The 14,290-nt window shown below is 32.6% G+C and overlaps 1 pseudogene; it reads right to left on the reverse strand.

Annotated features, from left to right (window-relative positions):
* Nucleotides 1-1,990: 1,990 nt before the first annotated feature.
* LOC137766879 (U4 spliceosomal RNA) lies at nucleotides 1,991-2,062 on the reverse strand (annotated as a pseudogene).
* Nucleotides 2,063-14,290: the final 12,228 nt, after the last annotated feature.

Consider the following 14,290-nt stretch of genomic DNA (forward strand, 5'->3'; position numbering starts at 1 on the left):
AAAACACTATTCTTTATGATATTTGATAAAAAATTATGCTAGTAGTGATTGGCAAAATGCCAAAAGATCAAAGTCTGGTTTCATAAACGTCTCAACAGACTTATATGATCATCCAAATAAATTAAAATGAAGTAACTGATGCTTCTTATGACTTAATAGCACCAAAGTGTCTCTTTTCTTTGAAAACTTCTAAAATAGCGTTATGGCAGTATCAGACATTTCGCATCTGATATTTCCCTTCAATTTCTATTTCTCTTCCACATTTCCGTGACCTTCAGGAGTGAGAGATAGTAAAAAAAAAAAAAAAAAAAATGTATTAGAATCATCCCAGTAACTATGATGTGTTGCTGGATATTTCATGTTCATTTTTCTTCTCTCTGTCATTTTGTGTTTTATCTTCTATAAGCTTGTCAATTATATTTTTCACTCAAAATTGCTTAAGATTAGAGAGTCTCTGTCCATGATCTGCGCAAAGATTTTGGACAGTACAGAGTTGGCACTATTCTAAATTAAGTCAAGTTAGTTCATTTTCAGACTAATGGAAAGTGAATGTAGTGTGCAACAGTATTTCAATTAAGCCATTTTTTTTGTACAGATGCCTGAAGAAACCCAATCTTTGATTGAGCAATAGAAATAAATGCACTTGTGATTTGAGCAATAGAAATCAATGCATTTGTGATTCTTGATGCTTTATTTTCTGACTATAAAGTCAAATTGGTAGGAGGAGGGTGATGGGAGTACACATCAATGCATTTTAAAAATTTCTGTATATCATTAGTTTTTTCCACATAAATTTGAGAAACAACCCTCATAGAGATATTTAGGTACATATATAGAAAAGCCTGTACTTTCTAGAGACTTCTAAGGGCCAATCCTATTTTTGTTGCTGAGTTTCTTTTTGATCTTGGGAAATCAAGTTAACCATTCAGGACTTCAGTTACTTTATCTGTAAAACAGATAAAATATCTTCCTCATAGGAATTTAATTGGGAAAAGTAAATGCACACAAAACACCTAGCATGTTGCTTGCCTGAATGACTTGATAAATGTTCGTTTTCTTCCCCAAATCTGAACCAATATATTTAGGAGACTATGTACTTGAGTTGCCTGAAATCATAGGCCTTAAATATCATTTTAAAGAAGAAATTATGAATACTACACATATATTTGACTCAGTTTGTAATATCTGGAGAAAAAAGATCAAAACGTCTTTATTTTCTTTAAACCTCATAATGAAAAAAGAGCTCTGTACAGGCATAAGTTTCCTAAAACCAAAGTGTTGCATTTCTTTTCTGTGTTTACAACTTTCACAAAGCTTAATCTATTTAATATGTTCAAGATCCAAAAGATTATTTAAAAATACATGGCATAAATATGTAGCACAGGTTTGGGATGTGTTAGGATGAATACCAGAGAGTGTTTTCTCTCTGATTGGGAACAGTATTTCTTATCTGGAGTGACATCAGGTGACACCCGTGAATGTTATTTTTAAATCATTGGATATGCTTGTTGTTCCAACTGCACCAGCACCTGGTGAAATATGCAGCTGAGGGGACTTGGCAATTTTAAAATAAGTGAATCAGAGATTATTTTTAATTTCAATTTCAAATGCTATAATCACCTGTATTTAATATTAGCCATATTTAGACAAGCTGCCTGTCTCCACTTAAACGTATCCTCTTTACCTCTGTCATTCTGCAAGTCAACGTTTTAACTGCTTTCTTTCAATATGTAGATTTATCTTCTCTCATGGCTGGGTTGTCATTAAAACTGTCACAAACTAATTATTTATGTACACCTTTTTATTATTAAACCAGTAAAATCTTCACCTTCACTGACTGCCTTTCTCCCAGGTCACGTTGTGAGCAAAACTTTGCATTTTTCAATTCGTTGTTGGTTTCCCATCCATCTCTGTGTATATTAAAGCTGCTCTACTTTCTTTATGGCAAGTCTTATCTGACTAAGTCACATGCCTTCTAGTATTGCTACCCTTTTGTTTCAATTAGCAATAATCGCGCCTCGGATAAACCTCATTGGCTACGATACTGCCACTGCGCAAAGCTTACCCTTTTGTTATAGTCTTACCATTGTACTTTTATTAAAACATTTCTAGTAACAGCACATAAAAGGGTGTTATAACAAAGTATCCCTAAATCATAAAATTAAATCTGAGTTTTGTAATATCTGTGAATTGACCTAGAGCCTGGAAAATTTAGGTCATACATAGAAGGAAAACTCAAAACTCAAGCATATCAATAATGTGAAAAGTGCAAGGCAAATCACTCTTTTTTTAATATGCTAATATTTAGTGCCTTTGGATGACATTTGAGTCATCACACAGTGCTAGAGTTTAGACTTTATATAAGGCATTATGTGTTAGGCATTGTCAGGGCAGCAAGGATGAAAAAAACAGTCTTTACTCTTATAAGGGACTTACAGTCTATTAGAGGAACTGCATGTGTATCTAACTACAATAAAGGTTAATGATAATAATAATACAAGAAATACGTGAAACAGAGGGGAGAAAAGGAGAGAGTTTTCTTATGTCCTGATTTTTTTAAGTCCTTCCAAGAACTATGGTTTATTAACTTGTCAGGGTGAGCTTATAATAACTACAATAAACCAAATGTTCATCAAATTGAATTAGATTCAAATTAAAATTTGGTTGTTTTTCTTATTTTGAAGAGACTCTATAATTCATGCTCTTAACTGAACTTAAACATCTTCATTTCTTTTTCACCTATTTTAAATCATATTCCTTATTCTTTTTCAGTCCCCATTAAACCAGTAAGATACATTGATTAGCAGAAATGTTTAGGTATACATTATAATTTTGAATTTTGAATGATAATTTTGAACTTTAGGATTGATGGACGCTAAAGAATAGTAGTGAAGTTTGGAATTTTCTTGGAAGAATGATTATCCCACACAGCTGATATAAAATAAAACAGAAAGACACAAGAAGAATTTCTAGATATCAAACATATGCATCCAAAATTTAATGTTTTACTTGAATAAAAATATACATCTTATAAAAGGTAATGTCAGTTACCCAATATATAAAGCAGAAATCTCTCCAAAAAAATGAAAATAAATATTCAGAGGAGGAAGCAAACAACCAGAGATGGCCCATTCATGTATCCATATCCTGAGAGATTTGCAACAGACAGTTTGGATTGATATCATTGGGGATAAAAAGACTTATCCTCACAAAGGAAATAAGAGCCAACATTTATCATTCTGACAAAAGGTCATGGGTTTGCTTTAAAACATGTTTCATGCAAATATTTAAACATATGGCCTGTAACCTCTCAATTTTGAAATAACTTGCTTTTGTTTAATAGTAAAATAATTATTTGTAAGCATTGTGTGTGTGTGTGTGTGTGTGTATTTTTCTAAGTGTCTGATTCTGCCTAGTAAACCATTCTCTTTAATGTCTTTTCTTTGTAGGGTCTTAAAGATTATTTTCCTAGAGGAGGTCAAGACAATAATTGGATTCCATTTCAAATATTATGATTGTGAAGTTAATTAAAAATACTTCTAATCCAAGGTCTTTCTTTTTCTTAGCAATTTAATATTATTTATAATCTTCAATAGTTTACTCTTCATAAGACCTAAAAAATATGAACTGTCTCTTTTACATAAAATCAAAGCAGATATAAAATAGATGAGATTAAATTGAAAATTTATAACTGGAAAAAGGACAATGAAAAAAGCTTAGCTTTTGAAAAAAATCTTAACTAATTCATCATGACAGGCTGAAAAAAGTCACTTAAATCAGTTTATAAAATGACCTAAATTCTTCTACTGTTATTTGATTGTATGATTTGACAAGTTAAGATTTCACGTATAATAAAATAATGACTTCAGAGATCAAATATCCCAGTGTCTGTTTTGACAGATGAATAAAATTAGGTTAAGACAAATTAAATTTTATCATAAATAACAACAAAACTAAACAAATCTGGGCAACAGGTAAGTGCCAAAACTGGAAAATAGATTATGGGACTTGAAATCCAGAACTCTTTGAAGATAAAACGTTGGGATTCCAGTGTTCTGTTTTGTTGTGTTTTCCTGGCCTTCGTAAAGTAGTTTTTTTGGTCTGTTATTGTTTATTTTAGGTTTTTATTTTTCAATAATCTTAAACTACTCCTCAAAGAAAAATAAAACATGATGAAAATTAAAGGTCACAGGAATCACGACAAGATTTGTCTAAAGATGTGAAAGGAACATCCCAGGCTCAATATTCAGAAGGTTATCTTAATTTGAGTTCAAAATCCAATGTTAATATTGTGTATTGTTCAACCTCTTATCTTTTCCTTTTAAATTTGGAGGATATCACAAATATATTGTAATTGGAAAATAGAAAAGTTTTCTATAATATTTTATTGGCATCACATTATCTTTATAAGTTACCTATGATCTAGTCTATTTACCATCCTATTCAAAATTATTTTTATTTTCTTTCTAAACACAGTTTGGTTTCTAGGTGTAAAATGATGACACATTCTTTCTTTCTTTTTTACATAATTTAGAACCTCCAGATCTCAATGGAAAGATTTTAATGTAAATTTCTACACAGATACTATACAAATACACAGCTTCTGGAGAAAAATCCAACAGAAATAGCATTATATAAGATTTTGTAGTAATGTTTATTTATGGACCTAGGGGTAAATTCTGCTTCAAAATGTAGGGAGATAGTGAGATGTGACAGGGTGAGAGAGTGTCATGGACATATATACACTACGAAATGTAAAATAGATAGCTAGTGGGAAGCAGCCGCATAGCACAGGGAGATCAGCTCGGTGCTTTGTGACCACCTAGAGGGGTGGGATGGGGAGGGTGGGAGGGAGGGAGATGCAAGAGGGAAGAGATATGGGAACATATGTATATGTATAACTGATTCACTTTGTTATAAAGCAGAAACTAACACACCGCTGTAAAGCAATTATATTTCAATAAAGATGTTTAAAAAAAATGTAGGGAGATATATATATATATATATATATATATATATATATATATATATATATATATATATATATACACACTATATGTATACATATAATTTAATTGTATTAACAGACTTTATAAAGTATAGTTAAAAGAGTGTTTAAAGGGATACATTTATATTATCTGAAAGATCTATGATTTTGGTCATTGATAAATTGGTTATTAAGTGCAAAACCATTTAATGAAATTTTTAATTTTATTTTCAAAAGTTACTTTCTGTCATTTGCTATGAACTTATTTTATTTCTTAATTTAAATGTCCCTATAAGTTTCTTCTGCCAAAAGAAAAGTCTTAGTCCAAACTCTTTCATGGTACCTTCACGTTTTTGTTGAACTCTGAAGATCATCTGAAGAACTTTATTAAGTTACTTAATAATTAAGGGGACATCATGGGAAATTAACAGTTTTGCATACCAAATAACACTAGTATTATTTCTTTCATACCCATAACCTTATATACTTTCCTCAACAAATCTGCAAGATGGGCCTTACTCATTTCTATTTTATAAATTAGAAACCTGAGTTTCCAAGAAGTTAGAGACTTGCCTAAAATCACATACCTTAGCTAAAGATTCCACGTGGACCTTTCCACTGGTTTCAATTAATCCTAGAAACAGCTATTAGGACATAAATATACATGTTTCTAATTATAACATCAATTACTTGCATATATCTCTTTAGAGTCTACTAGGCACTGAGACATGCATTATGCAATTTTATCTAAAGAAAACATCCATTCGTTTGATAGACCAGAGATCATAAATTGTGAATTTTTAAAGAAGCAGCTGAAGGGTAACTTTTTCTATGCAATGTCACTGGTTCTTTCAGAGTTGGTCATATCTTCCTTTTAAGTACAATTTCAATGTGTATGTATCTCTAAATTGGACTTTCCAGGATTAATTATAACTAGTTGACTCTAGGTTTGTTTCCCTCACTTGATCATGACAGGCTTGATGTTAGGAATCTTAGGGACTTTTTAATTTATTCAATTATCTAAGCACTTTTTTAAAGTGTGTATTGCTATATTTATCAGAAAACACAGTATGGTTCAATTCCTCCGTCACATGTATTAGAGGTGTGTAAATTCAATTCACCTGTATTCAAGAAGACATTTGCCATGAACATGTACAATGCTAGACATTGAGGGGAAGATAGGATAAAAACTTATATTTACTTTTAAAATTTTGTAAAAATTTTAAGTCTAATAAAATACATTTTTGGAATATCTAATGAAAGAATTATTTTCTCTCTTTATATTTGTCAGTTTCTGCCTATCTCTTTTTCTCTGCTTTTCTTTGTATCCTTGCTTTAATCTATCTCTCCCTTTCTCATACACACACATACATACACACACACACACAAACACACGCACACACACACACACACACAGAATTAATTCAGATGACACTTTCTGGCTCCTTCTCCTTCCCACATTGCTAATCCATTGTGAGAAGATCACAGAAATAATAGCACAGACAAATTATAACATGAATATAAGCAGTTAGAATCACCAATTGCTCACTGTAGATCATTTAATGTTTTATGTACACTGAAGTGCATATTAAAAATGTTATGAAAAAAACCCTGTAGTTTGGTAGTAATAAATGTAAGACAACATGAATCACAATGGGACAATGTATTATAATAGATCAGTAAAGATCAAATGATGGAAAATCTAATAGAAGTTAAAACCATGAATAGCTGCACTCTAGAGTGGAGGAAAATTAAGCACATAGAAATTAAAGAGAAGTAAAGACAACATTTAATTCACATGGGGATAAATAAGTGAACTTGTCTCATGCAGTCCAGGACAATAAGAGAATCAATACACTTTTTTGTTCACAGATTGTAGAATCGACTGTCTACTATTATTACATATATATGTAAATATGTATGTTTAATAAAATGGCTAGTTGAAATTAAGATGTAAATCATAAGTTAACAAATTATTTTTTAATCAAACTTCAAAATCACCTGTGAAAATTAAATGATTTTATTGTAGTTTGTCATATGATGTTAGGAAAGTGATACCGCTAGTGTGAATTATGCCTGAATTAGGGTAAAATATTTATGGAGAGGTATTGTTGTAATGCAAAAACAAAAACAAAAAACAAAACATGCTACTAACATTACTGTAAGCACATGAGAAAGGTAAATTAGGTTGTAAATAGTCACAGAAAGTAGGTATATGATAATATAAGAGAATAAAATTCGAATAAATCCCTCCTATAGTGTGCACCAATGGGCATTTTAATATTGCTAAAAATGTTATATTGACAATTGTTTTGAAAATGTGAACTGATAAATAGATTATAAGTGCTTGTAAAAATGCCTGGAAATTTCAGAATATCATTGCTTCTCTAAATATTGGAAGAGAATAATAATTATAAAATTTTAATTTCTATGAATTAGGCCAATTTGTTTCAACATATGTGTCCTGAGTACTACTGTGTCCAAGGCTCTGTGCGAAATACTGAAGAGGATAAGCATAAAAGAGAAGCAGAGTTAAATAAGTCTATCACTAGCTGCATTGGGGTAGCTAAATAGGGCAAGTCAATACACTGGGGAAATATTTACAGAAGTAAGCAGTGATAAGAATTTATGGAAAAACCATTGTCATCAGCAATGCAACCTACCCCAAGACAAAAGACTTCATACAGATGGTGGATCTAAGATCTGTTTATAGCAGTAATAGGCATTTCAGACAGTGTGAATACTCACTTGGCCAGATTACACTTTTAACTATATTAAACATATGTCCTCTTAAGAGGCACCATTAAAAAAAAAAAAAAGTAAAATATAGGGCAGCACCATGATCAGAAATAAACATTATGACATTTGGAATACATAACACCAGAGTCAGATAATTCTTTTGAGCAGACATGTGTTGTTTACGTTGGACACATTGAATCCCCCAAACGGAAGAGTCCCTAAACGGTCTTTCTCCAACTTCAGGGTCTAAATGAATTAGAGGAAGCAGAACAATAAATTCAAACATACTTGGGTTGGAGTCACAGTTAATAAACTATCTGTATTGCTTTAGACAAGAAACCTTATCTCTTGGAACTTTTATTTCTCCATCTGTAAAATAGAGAAAATACATAGGTATAAGGTTGTCTCTACCTATCTTGTGTAGTTACACTTATCTCTAGTGTCAAACAGAGTGGCACAAAGTATACATTAAACATTTCTTGAATAAAAATACTTATAAAATTCCTGGTATATTGCTTTCTGCCTTGTGGGCTGTGGGCTTAGCTTACCTTTTTAAGCTACCATTGCACACCGCATTGATCACAGCTATGATGATAGAACTATTTACTTAGCATTATTTTTATTTCCCTACCTTCAGCTAGACATAACCCAATAAATATATGCTCATTGTATAAGATAAGCACTCAATACATTTGAAAAAATAAAAAGAAACAAACAAAAAGGATTCTTACCAGGTTATTAGGGTATGAGTTTCCGTAATTGATAACTGCCAATGTTTGTCCTAAAACACAGAGGAGGTTTTCCCTAGGCCAATCAAGTTTTCCTTCTTTACTGAAATTGACAAAATAATGCTTTACCATTTACAATTTACGTTCACATTTATATTCCAATTTGAGTTATTCATTCATTAGCAAACACTGAAGGGCCTATCATCTACCAGGGAATTAAAGCAAGATGGTTCCTGCCTAGACCATGCCCACAATTTAGCAGGAAATTGAGTCATTTGTTTTTCAGAAACCCTTGTGATATCATTAGGACATCTACTTTTAGCTTAATGTACAGATTATTGAACAAAAACTTAGAGATGCTTAAATGACTTTTCCCACATGATAATTAATAGGTGTCAAGGTCTTCTGAGAATAGGGTTCCTTCCACACACTGAGTTTTCTTATGTATTTTCAGGTCCGTCATCAACCAAAACAGGCTTCTGTGTATTTCAAAATAGAAATCAATACACTGCCTTATTTTATCTTTTCTAGGATAAAACATTTTAAACCTGTAAACCTCTTTATAACTTTTCTATATCTTCTTAGCCTCACCAAATATTATTAAAGTTGAACTAGTCTCCTGATGAGTTATAATTTTTAAATATAAGCATCTGATAGATTATGTAAAAAAACAGGTATTTGATTATACTTTGATTTGTGACTCATGACAAAATATGATGGAAGAGATCCAAAAAAAACAGTATTCACTGCCTTTTAAAAATCTGAATATATCGATATCGAGCAAGCTATCAGAAAATTATAATGTATTTTTATTTTTGTTAACACAGAAGAAAAGCTCATGCAGGGTGTTTGCCCATAACAGTCAATGCCTGAAGCCATCTCATATTTTTGGCACTCATTTTAAATCACATTCATAACAACATGTTTAAAATGAAGGCAAGCTGTCATAAGGCAAGCTGGGGGTAAAAAGAGTTTGGCAGTTTAAAAGCTCCAGCACATTTACCAATCTGAATATTCAAGAATTGTAAATCATTAATCATAAGTAAACCACCTGCTGGGGACACTCTAAGCCAGGATAAAGATTTGCCATGTGCATAATTGTCAGTTTCAGATTGAATTTTTATCCAGGGAACAATAGTATTCAAAATTATTTGGGTGAAACTTTTATTAACTCTGACAATAAAAATAATTGTATTCCTCACTGTATTTCAAATACTGTGATAGTCCTGTTTAAAATGACAATTGTTTTCTATTCCCTTACATATTTGACAATTATTGAATAGCTCGTTCTTAGAGGTGATAAGATATTTAACCATTTTATATGTGAGGATTCTAAATTCTCCATAACAAGCATAGATTTCACTCTGCTACAGCCTCTCTGAACTTCTACCTTCCCACTCACCTGTACTGTCTCTTTTTTTTATCCTTATTTCTACTGTTTATCTATATTCTTTCTTCATTCCACACTGTAGTCAAATATAGGCATTTACTACATTTCAGTCATCAGACAATAACTTCTTTCTTCTTAGATCTTCAAGCTCACCACTATCATCACATCTGTCCCAGCAAGCACTCATTGGCCTTTTTGGTCTACCCAGATTGATTGCTCTCTGTCAACCCACCATCCTTGTTCTGTACTAAATGCATTTCTGATCATGCCACCCACCTACATAAAACCTCTCATTAGTTTCCCAACATTTCAACTTACTAGTCTAAAAGCCCTGCGTGTTCTATCCCCTCTCTTGAGTGTTATTTTGTGACATTCTGCCCCACACTCTGTTACAGACTAACTGAAAAAATTTTAAGTCCCTCTCCCCCAGCATATTTCTGCATGCATGACTTTGCACATGCTTTTCTCCCTAGAACCCTACATTATGAGAACCCCAGTCGTCTCTTCTTTTACCACTCTATCCTTCAGATTTTATTTCCAAAATTACTTTCGTAGGCAGTCTTCTCTGACCTCCCTACTGGGGTAAAATCCCCATTATATGACCTCACAAACTCCTCAGTGACACTTTTCACAACTGCAATTTTACATTTTTGATGTAATTATGTGATTAGCATCAGTCTTCCCCACTGGACTTTAGGTTCCACCGATGCAGCCTCCATATCAAGTTTTGCTTTTGTGATCCCACCTAGTCAGTGCTCAGCACATTTTAGGTGATCAGTGCATACATATGTTAAATGTATAAAATATTAAAAATGTCTTTTATGTTCCTAGGTAATTGGAAATTATTCTATGGACAAAAGAGTGACAAATTTTGTAAACAGGGCATAGCGTGATCAGATCTGTGATGTAGAAAGTTGCTTCACAGCAGCTGGAGATTGCATTGGGGTGGGAATAAACTGGAAGTGAGGAAAGAGATCAGAGAGCTACTGTATCAGTCTAGGGTAGAAAGGGTGAGGGTCCAGACAAGGAAAGTGACAATGGGATGGAGGGCTAGGGAGTGGGGAGACTAGTGTTTGAGAACAATATGGAAATAATGTGGATCACTGATAAATGCATATGCAAAAACAAGGAGAATGAGATATCAGGAAATTCTATCATTCTATCTATCATAAGGATATGCAGATTTTGGAGAAAAGTATAAATTCATGGTTGAAAACAGTGAATTATCCATGAGAAGCTTTTACAATTATTATGGATAGGTCTGCTGCTCAAAATCTTCAACAGCATAAAGGCAGACATTGAAACAAGGAAATCTTACAAAACCTTGTGAATTCAAATTTACAAAGTCTTGTGACTCCTATAGAAAATGTCTCATTTCTACCATATATACTTGATATTTTAACACTTATCTTGCCCTATCAAGTTTCTTGGAAATACAGCCATACTTCTTCATTTACACTATCATAATTTCTGGAAACTGGAAGCTTCCTTACTTGGCCATGAAAGGCTTCAGTATCTCTCTTTATAGATAGGTTCTTCATCTCTTAAGTCTACTATCCATATAACCCATCATTTATTGTCCTGTCAGACTAATCTTCTTAAAAACTGCTTTCCTCTTAAAAGAACTTGTAATGGTTCTCTGTTGTCTTGCACATGGAAGTCAGATTTGGTCTTTTTAAGGCCCTCAAAAATGTAACTGTCTTACCTCTGTTGTCCAGTTTGAATCCTGTTGTTTTAAGTTAAATTTTATGGTTACAAAATGACCACTTCTTCCTCCTCCTTTTCTCCTATTTCATGTCAGTCATGTCATCACTTTAAAGCATAATAAAAAATTATACTTCCCATCTCCTCCACAAATACTCCCAGCTTTTCTCATTTCCCATTAATCTCCACTTTTTCAATTTCTATAACACTTACACACTTATCTTGAAACTTTTGATATACATTTTCACTTTTAACCCTCTTTGGGGTTCCCTCCTACCCCTCCACTTCTTGGCAACCCACACCGTGTGTAGCAAGGCATGGAGCACATGCCAGGTGCTCAGTACGCTCTCTCGGTGATGACTAAGGGAAGATGCGCCCTTGTGAATTCACAAGGAGAACAATGAAAAAAAACTGAGATTTGCCAAATAGTTTTATTGTAATGTCAACATGACACATAGAAATCCACTACTGAGCAAAACGGAAAGGTAAGTGCTTTTTTTACCAAATAATTGAATTCTAAAAGACTTTTGTTTAAAAGTTGAGGAAGAAGCAATTAGAATTTCCTAGTAAAGAACTACTTCAGATCCTAAAAATCCAGTTTTGTGTACCATAATTGTACCATTTAGTACACCCTAAGTTGATTTGACAGGCTTCTTATTTCTGCTTTTATTTCTCAACAATGTGATGTGTTTTTTTCTATTATGAATGATTATATAAGTTGTCAATAAATATATCATTTTACAAGTAAAATTCCATTTTACCTGAACAATTGAGTTTATGAGACATGTGACAACAAAGTTAGATTGAGCTTTGTGTAGGTAATGAAAAATATCTGCCTCATCTTATTATTTATTCAGAAGCAGCACTTCCATAAGATGAATTTGGTGACCCTGCATGTGGAAGCCTTCCAGAAACTGCAAGTTTTCCACTAGTTCAAAATAAACACTTCTGGAAATTAACAAAACACTATCTCTGATGACTGGTATTTGTAAAATCTAGATCATCATTTAGGCTTTCTGAATTCAGTGATGTTTTATTAAAACCCCAACTAGACACATAATATATTTATACATTCATTTATTCACTCATTCATTCATTCAACAACTATTTGGATATATAATGGGCTGTCAGACAAATCCTCTGCCTTTATGGTGCTTTTATTCAGAGCTGTTGATTTACATAGACCACTATGATTTTGTCGTTAAACCACAATCTACTTATAAGCACAAATCTTGATAGGTTCACAGTCCCAGCTGCGGGTAAATTACTTAAATTATTTGGGTCGCAGTTTGCTCATCTGAAAAGTGGGGATTATAATGGTATTTTTGTTAAAGTATTATACTGAAGATTAAATATGTTAATATCAAAACACTAAGAAAAGTTTCTGTCACACAGTCAATACTAAATAAATGTTTGCTACATTTTAATTTATTATAAGATTACTACAAGCAATGTGTATTCATTATAAAAGTAAGTTGCTTACTGTTGATGACTCAAAAATAAGGTGCAATATACTTAAAAGTATATGAATAAAAAAAACTGTGAGGAGCGAGGCTCTTGATTAAACTATGTAAAACGAAATAGGAGGCAACTCTAGAAGGTTGTAACATTACATAGCTATTTATTTTCAAAGATAATTAGTAGCTTCCTGGCCTACAGCTGCTCTAAGGACTTCTATTTGTTTACAAATGTCTTGCCCATAAAATATCATTCATCTATACTGATTACAAAGCACAATAAACTACATTTCCGTTTTCTAAAAATAAAATTTGAAATAAAAAAATAGTGGCTACACATTTTAGCTCTTTATATATCTGTATTTTGACTCTCTTTTTAAAGATCAAGTTAAATGAACACTAGGGATTTTATGTGTACTTGACTAATTAATTGGTGCAGTTACCAATCTCATTGCATTTATTAAGAAAACTTTATGAGAACAATAAATCCTAGCTCATCAAGGGAAATTAAAACTTATGGAAGTTGGTAAGAAATAATAATCACTGCATTCTACAAGTTGAGGATAGCAGCACATAGGAGGACATTCCCTTGTTACATTCAATAATTTGGATTTTATGAACATTAATTTGCTCAATACTCTCCTACTACTTCTTGTTCTCTTCCATCTCTAAAGATTCCCTGCTCAAAATTATCACCTTTCTTTTAAATTTCTGCAGGCACTGATTTTGTGTGAGTTTGGGGAATAACATAATGTCATGGGCAGCTTTCACTTAGTAATTTCCTTAATTCATTTTAAGTTCAACAGCAACATAGCCATGACATTCAGAAAACAACACTGTGTAACACAAAGAGTATCAAATTCAACAAATCAATGTTCCTACTAAGTCTCACATTTAAGATGATAGAGGAGATGTGGTTATCAAGCTTTACAGAATATGGAAAACATATGTGGTGAAGGGAGAAAATGAAATATTTGTTGATGGGGGAAAAGGACATAACCACAAAAAGGAGAGAAGAAGAAAAACTTTAGCCTTAGAAGAGGACAGGCATCATATTGAGAGCTGGTGGTGCTTTGGTAGGCAGCCTCTAAAATGACCTGCAATGATCCTTGCCTCTGAATATTCATACCTTTTTGTAATTCTCTCCTTTTGAGTGCGGTCTGGGCCTAGGGACTCATTTCTAAAGAATACAATATGGCAAAAGTAATGGGATGTCATTTCCAAGATTAGGGTACAAAAGACTCTGGCTTTTGTCTTGCTCTCCCTCTCTGGCTCTCTCTCACTC

The sequence above is a fragment of the Eschrichtius robustus genome, chromosome 6 (assembly GCF_028021215.1).
Source record: "Eschrichtius robustus isolate mEscRob2 chromosome 6, mEscRob2.pri, whole genome shotgun sequence".
Lineage (NCBI taxonomy): Eukaryota > Metazoa > Chordata > Mammalia > Artiodactyla > Eschrichtiidae > Eschrichtius > Eschrichtius robustus.